Here is a 14,819-nt window from a genome sequence, read left to right on the forward strand (position 1 = left end):
AGAAGCTCAGCTATTGCAACCCTGCATGGGAGAGACTTAATTAATCTAGAAAGTATTTCCAAAGGCGTGCGATCCTTGCTTGTTTCTTTAGTGATAAGTCGTATACTTGGAGCATTGCAATTAATTCAAATTTTTTTTTTTTTTCAAAGATCTGTTTGTAGAAGTCTGCATTTTGAAACGGAGAAGAGGCTGTTGGCCAGCTTTAAATATTGTGATGCTTGCTCTGGTGAGGTTGCTATTCCTGCTTTCTGTCTAAAGTAAGAGCTGAATCTCGTGGCATTTTCTGTGATATAACTGGATGCATTACCAAATTAAGGGAAACCACTACAAATGGCATTTATTTACCTTGCAAAGTATTGTATCCATCTTCATCCCCAGTGCCTAGGAACGATCTTCCAAGATGTTTGATTTTGAAAGTTTAGATATTTTCCTTTTACTGGCAATGGCTATCATAGTCCATACACTTTACCATGACTTGCAGCTAGTTTGAGAACTGTCAGGCAGAATATATGGGTCCTTACGTGGATACCACATGAGATCTCCAGATAAGTAGTTAGGTGGATGGGGAGGAACTTTATGCTGAAGCAGAACACTCCCCAAGTGAGCCACCTTGACCGGTGAAAATACAGCCATCTGCTGCCTGACCAAACCAAAGCCTGCTGTGAAAACATGTTGGTCCAAGATGGTGAAGACAGGATAAAGACCATTTTGTGTGTTCTGGTGTTTGTTTCAGTACAGGGATATGAAGGGCTGTTGTATGTGGGGAATGCCTCTGCTTTAGGGTGCAGCTGAGTGAGGTGCAGCTTTACTGGCTGAGGAGAACAGCACAGGCATGCGTTGTTTACTGGAGCTGCTGCTCTGCTTGTCTTGGTAGCTGAAAATGGAATAGTTTTACAGGGAAAACTGTGATGATGCGTTATCGAAAAGGTTGCTGCTCTTTTCTTGCTGCTTCTCATTACCTAACTTTACTGTATGCTATTATTACACAATCCTGGGGGATATAGAATGCTAATAGCAGTGTTATTTGTTTAGATGCGGAGATACTTGTCTTTTCTTGTTAAAAAGCTTATAAAGGATTCGGGCTTTCATTGACTTCCATGGCACTTAGCTTGCATCATAAATTATTGAGATAAGTTTCCCTTCTATAAATTATTTTTCCCTATGTCATTTGTATGCCTTGAATGTGAAACATGCTTTTAGTTCATTTCATTCATATATAAATCCTGAAGTGTACTTGTCAGGAGCCCTAGTGATCTGTTCTCTTGTAAAGTGGTGAATGTAACTTAGAACCATGTTCTAAAGGTCACAAACCTGGAGCCTGTCCCTGCTCACTGCTGCAGCCCATCGCTGCCAGCCTGCACCCCCACACACACATCCCCTTCCCTCAGGCGTGCAGCCCTACAGGCTCTTCGCCAGGCTCCTCTCCCTCCCCAAGCCTGGAGGTGACAATGGAGGTGCCAAAGCCAGGTGGGCTTTGGCAGTCGGGTGGCACTGGGGAGCACCCAGCCCTCTGCTTCCTCCAAACCCAGGCACCAGCGGGCTGCTGGCTGGGCATCATGAGTGCCCTGGCAGTTGAAGCCAGACCTGGGTGCAGGGACCACCTGACCAAGGGGGAGAATCTGCACCAACCCTTCCCTCCATCCCCTTGCACTCTCTCCAGCTGGCAGAGAACAGCAGCAGAGCGGGAGAGTACCTGCACCAGTCCCTGCTGTACCTGCAGAGCCCACAGGAGTCCATGCGAGAGGCAACCATCAGGTTCCTTGGTGAGCCACAACTGCCTGGGGTTCCTTCCCTGCACCAGCAGCAGGATTTGGCCCAGGGGCTGTGGATCCCCGACTACCTAGTGCTGGGGCCAGCAGGATTCGTGATGGGCTGTGTGTTCCTCGGGCTCGCTGGGTGGCACACGAGGGAACGCTCCAGGTCATCTCTGAGGGCGAGTGAGGGCAGCGGGGTGTTAGTGGGGGCTGGCGGGGAGGAGGGAAGACCCTGGGCAGGGAGCTGCAATCCCTGCCCCAGCTGGGGAGGGCTCTGCTGCCTGCGTGGACGAGGGGCGGTGTGGGCAGAGCAGAGAGAGATTTCAAGGGCACGTGGGTTATTCGTGGCCACCACCTTCTGGCTGGCCCTGTTGCCCTCTGCATCCTCCCCCAGCCCTTCAAGGCATGAAGGATGACAGTGTTCGTCATAAGAGCTGCAGAGAAAAGGTCTTCCAGATTCAGTCTAGCAGTGCTCCCAAGAACAGCTACAGAGGACATGGATGAGGAGAAGACCTTCTCTCCCATGCACCAACTTTCTGGCTGCTGGAGCTCTGCATGGAGCTGATCCCGGGCATGGCTGAGCCTGTGTGGAAGGTTGAGTGGCCGTTGGCTTCTCCCTGCCCACAGGACAGCTCCAGCCCTCAGGTCCTGCCTGTCCCCTTCACCTGCTCCCAGCTCATCCCTCCACTTGGCCTTCTGCAAATAAACAGTCCTGCTCCTTCACCTTCACTACACGTCTTTTTGTGGAAACGAAACAGTGGAAAACTTGGCTCCTGAAGCACACAGGCTCTGGTCCGGCCTTTCTTTTGCTCCGTGTGCAGGAACAGCAGCAGTTCATGGTGGAAAGGTCCTCCACTAGGGTCAGTCCCTTTTCTGAGGGTCCTGTCACCTTCACAGATGCAAGAGGATCTTTCTCCATCTGGCCTGGGTCTCAGCACTGCAGAGGAGAAAGCTGGCGAGGGATTCTAGGAGAATGGCCTTCAGACAGGGGCAGGTGGGTTGGAGCGCTGAGCAAGGGGATGCTGGCCTTGGAGAAGGAAGTCCTGGAGCTTTATTCCTGCTATTGCTTTCATATTTCCCAGGTGTTCATGGCTGAGAAGAACTGTTTCATCTCCTGCTCATCCCTCCACCAGCCAGTAGGGATCACCATCTCAGAGGGCAGCTGGAGCTGCCCAGGAGCCCAGCTATCCTGGTGACTCCTACCCAGTTCCTGAGCTCCTGGCTTGCCACTGCAGAGCTCAGCAGAAAGCAGAGCAGTCTCACCAGAGTGGGACCAAGGACAATTCTCAGGAGACAGAGCATCCCTCTGAGCAGTGGCCACCCCAGCTCCCCAGGGCAGCATCACAGAGATGAAACCTATCCCAGTGCAACTTGTACCCATTGCCCCTTGTCTTCTCCATGTGACTCTTGTGAGGAGAGGACCTGCATCCTCTTTGCAGGTACCCTTTAAATAGTGTGATGAGCCTCCTCGTTTCCATGGAGAAGAGACCTAACTCCTTCAATCTTTCCTCACGGGGCAGGTTGTCTTGCAGGTGCTGACGGGCACTCCAGCTAGCTGGTGGCTGCACAAGTCTGCCTAGAATTGGGGTCTCTGGGGAATTAGAAGGGCTTATTAGGCGGTGCTTTAAGGTTGTTGGAAACATGGTGGTAGAGACCAGGCAAGGGCTGTTCTCTGCAGCAGATAGGAATCAGCTACCTGGCCAGGATAGCCTGGGGTGAGTGGAGATGACCATGCAGAGTTTTCTTTTAGGGAAGCTGCTGTCCAGGTGGAGGGTTGCAAAGACTGCACCCTGGGTCCTGGGTGGAGGAGGCTGGGAGCTCCACCTGTGCAAGCTGTGCTCTGGTGGAGTCACTCAGGCAGCAGGTGGAGGAGCTGCTGGAGGAATTAGCTGGCTATGCTGTACTGGGGGAGTGAACAAAAAATAGAATATTAATCAAGGCTTTGCAAGAAGAAATACTTGGTCCCTTTGACACTGACCTCCAAGGACCACCAGACAAAAAGCTTCAACCATGAACAGACGGCACCTTGGAGAAGAAGGCACCATGGTCTCTGTTGAAAAAAAAAAAAAAGGAGGAAAAAAAAAAAAAGCACAGACTACTGTCCTCTACTTCTGAGTGGGCCATTAGAACCTGGTCTTCACAGGTGACTTCAGTTACTGGGACATTTGTTGGGAAAAGCATACAGCTGTGTACAAGCCATCTGTCAGGTTCCTGGGATGTGTTGAGGACTGTGTCCTGCTGCAGATGCTGGACATGCTGTCTAGGAACAGCGCCTTGCTGGATTTACTGCTCGCAAACCAAGAAGACTTGCTTGACAACATAACGGCCAACGTTATCCTTGGAAACAGCAACCACAATGCTGCGGAGTTTAAGATCTCGCTGAGCACACTGGAGACCAGTGGTAGGACAAAGACCCTGCGTTTTAGAAGAGCCAGCTTCAATATGCTTAGAGCCCAGCTGCAAGGGATTCCACGGAAAGCATCTGTGGAGGACAAAGGAGCTTGTGAATGCTGTGAGTTATTCAAGGACAGCCTCCTGAAAACACAGGAGCAGCCCATCCCCTATATAGGGAAAGGTGGAAGGCAGAACAAGAGACCAGCCTGGCTTACCAAGGAGTTTTGGGTGTGCTTACAAGTAAAAAAAGCAGCATACTGTCTGTGAAAAGCCAGTCAGGTAGCCACTGGGGACTATAAGAACCTTGCTAAGGCGTGCAGAGATGGCAGTAAGGAAGGCTAAGGCTCAGCTAGAAAATTGGCCAAAGATGTCAAGTACAAGAGAGGGTTCTTCAGATACATGAGCAGCAAGGAGAAACACAGGAAAGACTGCAGCTGAACCTGGCGGGGAAGCTAGTCACCAATAACGATGATAAGGCGGACGCTCTCAGCCCCTTTTTTGCTTCTGTCTTTACTGGTGTAGCTGGACCCCAGATCACCAGATGAAGTGGCTATGAGAGCACGTGTGTCAACCCACCGGTAGCAGAGGAAGGGCTGGTCTGCAGGCTCTTGTAAGAGCTTAACACTCATAAATCTATGGGGCTGGACGGAATCCAGCCCAGGTTGTGGAGATCAGGGAAAGTCCCTGATGATTTGAGGAAGGCAAATGTCATACCTATCTACGAGAAGGGCCCAGGAAGCTACGAGCCCATTACTCTTACTTCAGTCCCCGGGAAAGTAATGGAACGAGTCCTCCTAGCAGCTGTTACGTTACTAACCAAATGAAGCAGGTGACTGGGAAAAGCCAGGACTCATTTACCAAGGGCAAATCATGCCAGACTAACCTGATCACCTCCTACAACAGAATAACATCTGTTGACGTGGGGAGAGCGGTGGATCACCTGGACTTCACCTTGTTCACCTGGACTTCAGCAGACCGTCCTATGTGCACAGCGGAGAGTCCTGGCTATTGCTTTAAAAGACCGTCCTGTGGGAACGGGGGATCTGGTCTCTCACCGAGAACAGTCTGCTTTTGCCTCTCATGAGGGGAGGCAGGTGTTCAGAGATGTGAAGAAAACAACAGGCAGCTTGTGTCTGCAAAGGACCTGGGGCTTTAAGTCTGAATCTACACCTGGAAACACACTTGGAGGAGTACGAGCTCGAACGATTGTTCTGAAAGGACCGTAAATAATTCAGTCTTGCCAGGGTTTCTTAACTGTGTGTTTGTTTTCCCCAAGAAAACTACTAGTTTGGGTAAATCCCTTTGGAGGAAGGGGGTTGCTTCCCAAGGAAAGAACTTCCCAGAAAGTTCCCGGTGAGGTAGGTACAAATGTCTCTTTTTTGGTCCCCCTGTGGTTCTTCCAGTCCTTCTTGCCCATTACATTTCGGAGAGGGGCTGGGGAAGGCAGAAGGCTGTGAAAAGCAGTCTTGGGTTCTCCCTGCAGATGCAGAGACCAAGTCTAAACGTGGTCCATCCCAAGCACCTGCCAGCAGGGTCTGTTACCCACCTCTCAGCTGAGGTCTGAGCAGAAGCATCTCTGTCCAGCTGAGAGCCCCAAAGCAAGAGGGGCACGCGACGCCTGTCACAACACAAGAAATCGTGCCAGGTGAAATGACCACTTTGTCGTCAGTGAATTATTTAACATTAAATACCCTGTCACGGTGGCTGGCTAGCTCCTGGGCCACGGTCAGTTCAGTAGAGCAGTGAGAGCTGTGAATTAAAGGCCTTTTACCCACACACGCACATCTTGTCTATTTAGGCTTTTTTTATTCACTGAATTTCACTGAATTTTTAGAGTCGGAAGGGACCATAAAGATCATCTAGTCCAACTCCCCTGCCAAAGCAGGATTGCCCAGACCATGTCACTCAGGACTGCATCCAGGCGGGTCTTGAAAATCTCCAAAGAAGGGGACTCTACACCCTCCCTGGGCAGCCTGTTCCAGGGCTCTGGCACCCTCACCGGAAAGAAGTTTCTTCTCATATTTGAATGGAACCTCCCATGTTCCAGCTTGTGCCCGTTGCCCCTTGTCCTCTCACTGGGAACCACTGAAAAGAGTCTGGCTCCCTCCTCCTTCAACCCACCCTTCAGATACTTATAAGCATTGATAAGGTCTCCCCTCAGCCTTCTCTTCTCCAGGCTAAAGAGTCCCAGCTCTCTCAGCCTTTCTTCATAAGGGAGATGCTCCAATCCTTGAATCATCCTCGTTGCCCTAATCCATGGCAGTATACATTTGCCTGGCTTTTGCTGCTGTGTCCCAAGAGGTGATGGATTTATCCTGTTTTTTACTTCCCTTAAGCTTGGGGGTACATCAATTGATGTCATGATATCCTAATGCCTGATCTCTCTTAGGCCTGTGACGCCTCTTCTGTTGCAGATGGAGATGGTTGCAGACAGATGGAGAGTTAGTCACAGCCTTTTCCATGGTGGAAGCAGGTCTGGCCCAGAGCCAGCCCAGAGCTGAGATACGTGGGCCATGCACCTTGGAGACTCCTTCTCTGTGTGGCACCAGCTGATGCGTTCCTCGCCTCAGGAAAGGGTTGGAATATTTGGCTCCCGAAGCTTCCTGCTAATTGGCCCTTTCTGTGCATCTTGGAGAGAATGAGGTAGGCATTTTTGGAAGCTGTTACTGCTGAACATTAGCGGACCTTAAAATCCTTAAAACTGGGGCATGTTCTTGAACAAGCCTGGCTTAGACATCCTGAAAGGAGCTGAATGCTGTTTGCTCTTCTCTGTTGACATGTGAGTGTTTGTCTGGTTTCAGGATGACACTAGACTGTTGCGGGTACGTGAGGGGGTACTACATGTACACAGGTTGGCCCTAAGATAGCCAGTCCTGTCACCCCGAGTCCCAGCAAAACCTCCTAGCAGTCCTGCATCCATGTATGGATACTGGTCAAGACTGGGCAGTCCTGGAAATTGAGGCAACTGATCTTAAGCTTGAATGGGTACCTACATGTCAAGCACAATGATGTTCCTTCAAATATCCCTCAGGATATACCTGTCCTGCCGGGTCTCCCCTAACCTGATGGATGCCTTCCACATCTTGTGGTACAAGTTGCTTTCCTGTGGAAATGTCCTACATCTGTCCCCAGGGCTGGGAGCGCTGGCACGGGATGGAGAACTGCAGGGATGGGAGGATGCATCATGGCCCACTGCTGATATTTGAGGCTCTTGGAGGAGCAGGCAATGCCTGAGACTGTGCCCCTTGGTCAGGAGGGACACGTGCACTGCTGGAGCCTGCCATAGGAATCTTGGCATGAAAGCGGTGTCTGGGTGTTGTAAATAAGCCAGGCTGTATTTCCTCACTAGGAGATAGCTTACATGTTTTTGCCCCTGCCTGTCTTCTGCCTTTCCATTATTAATTTGATTTAAAACATTGATATGATGCTGTCTCAAGGCAACTTTGTGTCAAGTTATTTTCCTGCATCCCCAGTATATAAGCTCTTGCTTTATGCCATTTCTATTTTATTTTTTTTGTGTGTAGGGCATTAATATATTTCCAATAACAACATTCTAAAACTGTTATCTAAGAAACGTGTAAATCTAATAATCTCCTGGATAATTTATGATAAGAGTTCTCTGCTATCAGGAAATCTTTCTTGTGAAAATGAGTATTAACGAGATCATATATAATGCTTTTTTTTTTTTTTTAAGAGGCATCTACTTTGCTTAAAAGAATGTAGATTTGCTCTTCGTGGTAAATAGCTGATAAACACTGTATTTTATTGCAATGTGGGCTTGGTCTGGGAGACAGTAAAATGACATACAGTTAAAAATATTGGCTGAAGCAAGGATATATGAGTAAGTGGAGGTTGAACGTCTTCTGCTTGCCTAGGCTGGTGACTGGAGTGCAGGTATTGTGACAAAGGATTGATGGGATTTAGAATGTCATCACAAGCCGTCGTTAAACCTTGATCGCAATAAGTTTCCTTTCTGGGAAATCTCGCATTCGTAAATGCGGGATGGCTTCGGCAGGAGCAAAACTGTAGAATGAGGTTGTAACAACACAGCTGCGATTTGACTGCAGCAGAACTGCTAGAGGTGAAGTGTTTCTTGGTTCCTACAGCATGCCCCATGTTGGCTGGAGTGCACCCCGCTGCTAAAAGCAAGGGCTAATTTGTAATGAATAATTTATTCACAAACTGCATCTATCTTTCCTTCTTTTTCTCTGCACGGAATAGTGAGCAAATAGACCTTGTTTCTAAGAGGTTTTGTTTGGATCCTGAAAGTGGTTTTTGTTTTGTGACTGGTATCAGTGTAGAATTTGAGCTACAAACTATTCCGGGTGTTTGTGCAGTGTTCTCTACTTGGCTTGTTTTCGTGTGCTGATGGGCTCCCAGTGCTTGTGCTGGGGTGTAACTGTAAAATCTAATCTCTGTAAGTACTTGCTGATGGGCTCGGTTTGGGAACACTTAATAGCTAACTCCCACAAATGTCATCCTCAGGGAAACCTAAATACACAAAATGTTCCTACCTTGCTGGAGCGGCACTTGTATAGAATGAGTTGCTTTCGATAACTTTTGCTCTCACACCTGTGACAATATATTTCCCCTAAGGCCTTGCCTCTTGCAGTTTGGGAATCTTCACTTAAAAGCAAGAAAAAAACCCAAGACTTGCCGCAAGGCCTTAAAATGGTCAGCAAGACATAAACTTGAACTATAAAATCCACAAAACCAAAGACAACAATCTCCACCCATTGTGTAATTTTCTACAGTCTTGGTTTTCTGGGGTTTGATGCACAAGTATTTGGATGCTAAGAATCACTGGTGGCGGTGATGACTGATGCTGTTCCAGGCACTGAACCCTCAAAAGGCAGAGGAACTCCAACACGACAAAAATGTTGAATCGGGGAGTAACTTAGTGCTGCTGAAAATGCTTCAGGAGCACCACTTGGGCCACTGTTGGAGTTGGCTTATCCATGTTAAGGTATATCTTTGTGCTTTCTGTTAGTGCCAGGGGATTGCATTTGGCTAGTGTGAATATTAGCATATTTGTTCTTGTGGCCAGAACATGAGGAAAAGTAACTGTGTCTTTTTCTTAGAGATTTGTCTGCTAAATGCAGCCTCTCGGGGAACAGAGGCAGCATCACACAGTTGGTGATGGATGGCAATGAACGTGAGCGTGGCAGGTTGACCCCAGCTAGCAGCTAAGCCCCCACCCAGTCACTTCTCTACTTCTGCCCCCAGTGGGATGAGGGAGAGAATGGGAAGGGCAAAAGCAAGAAAAAAAAAAACCTTCTGGACTGAGATAAAGACAGTTTAATAAGTGAAGCGTTAAAAAAGGGGAAAAAAAAAAAAAAAAGAAACATAGTGGTGCAAAAGCAATCACTCATCACCAGCCTGGCCAGTCCCTGAGCAATGGCTACTTTGGAAAAACTCCCCGGTTTTATTGCTGAGCATGGTGTCATATGGCATGGAGCATCCCTTTGGTCAGTTTGGGTCAGCTGTCCTGGCTGTGTTTTCCCGTCTTTTGTCCACCCCCAGCCCACTTGCTAGGGGGCAGCATGAGAAGCAGAGAAGTCCTTGATGTTGTGCAAGCACTGCTCGGCATTAGCTGAAACACCAACTCATTTGGTCACTAGTATGATTTGGAACGCAAGCTGCAAATTTGGGAGGTCATCCTCCCCCTCTGCTCTGCCCTGGTGAGGCCCCATCTGGAGCCCTGGGTCCAGTTCTGGGCTCCCCGGTTCAAGAAGGACAGGGAACTGCTGGAGAGGGTACAGCAGAGGGCTATAAAGATGATGAGGGGCCTGGAGCATCTCTCTTATGAGGAGAGGCTGAGGGACTTGGGTGTTTTTAGTCTGGAGAAGAGAAGACTGAGGGGGGATCTGATCAATGCTTATAAATACTTAAAGGGAGGGTGTCAAGAGGATGGGGCCGGTCTTTTTTCAGTGGTGCCCAGGGACAGGACAAGAGGAAATGGGCACAAACTTGATTAGAAGAAGTTCCACCTAAACGTGAGGAGGAACTTCTTTCCTGTGAGGGTGGCAGAGCCCTGGAAGAGGCTGCCCAGGGAGGTGGTGGAGTCTCCTTCTCTGGAGACATTCCAAACCCGCCTGGACACGTTCCTGTGCAACCTGCTCTGGGTGGACCTGCTTTGGCAGGGGCATTGGACTAGATGATCTCCAGGGGTCCCTTCCAACCCCATATCATTCTGTGATTTAAATAAACTTAAGAAAATAATTGTATACCTAGGAAGAGACTTCAAGTGATGAAACAGAGAATTCACTCGGAAATGGTTGCTCAGTTTGGCTGGAAGCAAGGTGGAAGAGGGTGGTGAATGGTGCTTGAAGATGCTGATAGGTGCTTGCAGAAGTGTTGCGGTAACTCTGTGAACCAGGGAGGATCAGTTAGCTTCTGCAAACTGGGTCCAAAAGCTGTGTTGCATGATAGGGAACACAGATTCAGCTCCTGTTCCCACGGTGCTGCAACAGGATTTTAAGCTTTGTGTATGTGCATTTACAAGGGTCTACAAGGGCATCTACAACAGCAGAACTACAAGAAGTTAAAATAATGCTGCAAAGTCTCTGCCGCCGTAGAGAGGTGATTAAGCAAAGTGTCTACTGACTGTGATCAACCAGGTTCTACTCTGGGTCCCCACACGGGCCATGGGGTACAGGTGTTTACAGGTACAGTGGTCCCTGTTGCTGTGATCCTGCTGCCTGGGCTCACGGAGCACCTGATCTCTGCCCCCTTCCCAGGACATCAGGCTGTGTCTAGTTTGGATGGCTCTTGCTTGAATGATACTGAGGGAATTAGGGCAGACTGATAGTGTAGAGGGCCGTGGCAGGTGGCTTTCCTGCTCAGGCCTTTTCTGCTGTGGTTCAATCCTGGAGCTGATTTTCTCTTTAAATCTACAATGAGAGACACTCGAGAGGTTCAGGAGCCCTTCTTTGTACCGTTGCTTTCTTCCGTGTGGGTGTAGGTAATCACTGCTGGTTCATTGGATTCTAGAACATCTTGTCTTGCTTTCCTTTGCTGTACTGGCTGGATAGCTGAAGTTCCTCCTGTAGCTGTAACTAAGAAGCACTGTTATCCTTGTTGCAGAAAGGACCAACACCCACTGGGGCCAAGTGGTCCAGGGAGTCTTATCAAAAAGGAGGACATGAGATGTGGCGGGCAGCTAGCCAAGCGCTGCGGTCTGTCTGCATCATACAGTGTCCTGTATCTTGTCACTTTTGCACAGGCAGAGCACAGAGTGAATGCTCTATGCTCTGGCTGCCAGCGGGCTAGCAGCCAAGACACTTGCTTCCCGCTGTGGCTAACTATCTCACTGACGGGCGGGCAGGAGGAAGGAGGCTGCAGCACAGGTAGAAGATGGCAGCTGGGACTGCAGTGTATTGATGCCAACAGGGAATCCCTTAATGAAGAAGACTTCCCGGAGCTGAGGCATGCTTCCGGTGAAGAAAATGTAATGTAAAAAATTAAAAGTAAATTTTAGACTTCTTGGGATTCACCTTTGTAAGGAGAACATGACCAGCCATGGGCTGTCTCCAGAGGAATTTGGGTTTAGGGTGTGTCTGAGAGAGGAGAGGCTTATCCTAGCTTTGGGCACTAATTTTGTTGGCTTGAATAATAAGATCGGGCTGATAATACCTCTTCTGAGAGCAGCGTGCTGGGAATCAGAGCTGATTCACCTTCATGGCCCTTAGCAATTCATAGGGAAAAGCGTCAACAGATGTGCAAGACAAGTGCCTTTTAGGCTGGTTTTGTTTAAGCAGTTATCGAATGCCTAAGCACAGCCATTGAATGAATTCATAAAACTAATTGCTCCAAGTAATTGAGTCTCACTTAAAGAAATACATCACTCAGCTGTACCTTTTCAACAGTGGACACAGGTGTTTGTGCCCTGTCTAATCTGGGAGAGCGGGAGCTGTGTTGTTCTCAGTGCTGGGGGAAAGGAATGATTGGGACGAGGCTTGGTGGTGGGATCCAGAGTAGATCAGAGAGAGCAGAAGGAGCTACCAAGCTGTTCCTGAGTTTCGTGGCCACTGTGCCTAACTGTGCTTGTGCTGAGTGGTTGCCTGGAGGTATCTGGGTACGTGCAGTGGGAGGAGGAGGGTTGGGTACCTCAAAACAATCCTGGTTTTGACCGGATTGACCAGTCAGAGTGACAGATGGCCCCTGCCTCCCCCCTCTAAGGAAAAGAGAGGAGAGATAAGAGAGACTTATGAGTTTAGAAAAAACTAAACTACTTTAATGAGAATATTAATAAATAATGAAATAATAAATAATAAGAAGAAAAGAAAAAGAGGGAAAAAAAAGTATACAGATACAAAAACTGTATCTTGATACAAAACTGTATCAAGATCCCAGGATGACGATCACGTCACCAGCAGGCACAGGGGAAAGTCCCAGGCTGGACTCACTGATGGACAGGAGCTGTATTCCAGATCTGGAGTAAGGAATGCTCGGATCAGGATCAAAGGCAGACGAACAGACAGGGTCCTCCTCAGATGTCGGCCATTGAAGGAAGAGAGATGACCCTTTGATCCCTCAGCTTTTATACTGAGCATGATGCGGATGGGATGGAATACCCTGTTGGTCAGGTTTGGGTCACCTCTCCTGTCCCCTCCTCCCCACAGGTGTGACCCCTCTACGCTTTTCCGCTTCCGACCCTTCAACGCGGCAAATAGCAAATTTACCTGACCTTGGTTGTTACAGCAATAAGTATAAGCAAGGGCCTCCGTGCTCACCATTCCTCGGCATAACCAGGTCTTATCACTGTGAGAGTGAACAGTTTCTGAACAATATGCTGTTAATTTCAGAGTTTAGTTAGTTAGAAGAGGCCCAGCTAAAAAGGAAAAATTACTGAACAGAAAATTAGTTCTGTTTTACCTCAAACCAGGACAGTACCTGATTTTTGTCTTTGAGGGCTTCCCCTCCAGAAGTGAGTTTGCAGAGGGCTTCCGTCATGTGGTCTGCACTCACCAAGGGACTGGCATGCTGGGGTGATCTGTCCTCGTACATTTTTCTCCAGTCCTTCATCTACTATTTGCACTTATTTGTCCTCTGTGGTCTCAGGTAAACAACTTCTGCAGTCAGTGCCTTTGCCTCAGTCGAGTGATGACAACTGAGCTGTTTCTAGGAGTGTCTCGGATGAGCATAAGGGCTGACTACATCCCTGGTTTTGGTGGTGGGTTTTTTTACCATAGCTGTGGCTATGTACCATCTGTTGAACCAGGACTGGAAGTGTTTTCTTGGGGCTTTTTTTTGCTTCATGATTATACATTTGCATCTTGCCTCAGTGTATTCTGTGGTCCTTCACTTGCTGCATTCGTCACTGCAATACCAAGAGATATTCTCTGCTGCAGAAAGGATTTATTTCTCTGAGAGTACATTGGACCTGCAGGATATCCCACGTGCTCTATCTAGGCAGGAGCTCTGGTGCCACAGGAGCATCAATCAAATTTTGGATTCCAGCTGTGCTCACATCAGTGTAAATGCCGGGCCTTTGTAGAGTTCAATTTCCTTCCCTGTTGTAGGCAGCTGCCTCCAACTGCACAGGGCTTGGTCTGCAGCTGTACTGAAGATCCTGCAGTATGGATCACCTATCCTGGGAATTGTGGGCATGCAGCAGTTCTGACTGAAGACTTTAACTGCCAGGACACAGCAGCAGCACTGGGACAGCTGTGGCAGAAGGTCATTTTGCAATGACAGCATTGAATTGTGGCATAGAATTACTTCTTTTAGGCTCACTCAGTGATGAGACGTCCCAGGAAGAGCTACTTATCACAGTCATGCCTTTATATGTGGCTTCCTTCAGCAAAAGAGGGAGCCTCTGGCTCTGTCAGTGCCTGTTCTACTGCCTACGGACTGTCTAATGTTGGGACTGGGAACTTGCACCAATTCCAGGGCCTCCAGTGGTGAGAAAGATGTTGAACTTAGAATCATAGAATCATAGAATGGTTAGAGTTGGAAGGGAGATCATCGAGTTCCAACCCCCCTGCCATGGGCAGGGACACCTCCACTAGAGCAGGTTGCTCAAAGCCCCATCCAGCCTGGCCTTGAACACCTCCAGGGATGGGGCATCCACAACTTCCCTGGGCAACCTGTTCCAGTGCCTCACCACCCTCACAGGAAAGAATTTCTTTCTAGTATCTAATCTAAATCTCCCCTCTTCCAATTTAAAACCATTACCCCTTGTCCTGTCACTACACTCCCTGACAGAGTCCCTCTCCGGCTCTCCTGTAGGCTCCCTTCAGATATTGGAAGGCTGCTATGAGGTCTCCCCAGAGCCTTCTCTTCTCCAGGCTGAACAACCCCAGCTCTCTCAGCCTGTCGACAGTCATAGGGGAGGTGCTCCATCCCTCTGATCATTTTCATGGCCTTTGGCTGGACTCTCTCCAACAGGTCCATGTCCTTCCTGTGTTGAGGACTCCAGAGCTGGACACAGTACTCCAGGTGGGGTCTCACGAGCGCGGAGTAGAGGGGTAGAATCACCTCCTGCGACCTGCTGGCCACACTTCTCTTGATGCAACTTGTGATTGAGCATTTGGTGTTATGGCTATATAGAGCTAAATTGGAGTCTTAACCTCCTCTGATGCTGTGATGTTTGCACAGCAGCTGAGAACTTAAGTAGAATCATAGTTTTGCTCTCAGCTTGGGGAAGAATTGGACTAATCCACACTT

Source organism: Numenius arquata, chromosome 3 (genome assembly GCF_964106895.1).
Source record: "Numenius arquata chromosome 3, bNumArq3.hap1.1, whole genome shotgun sequence".
In the NCBI taxonomy this organism is placed as follows: domain Eukaryota; kingdom Metazoa; phylum Chordata; class Aves; order Charadriiformes; family Scolopacidae; genus Numenius; species Numenius arquata.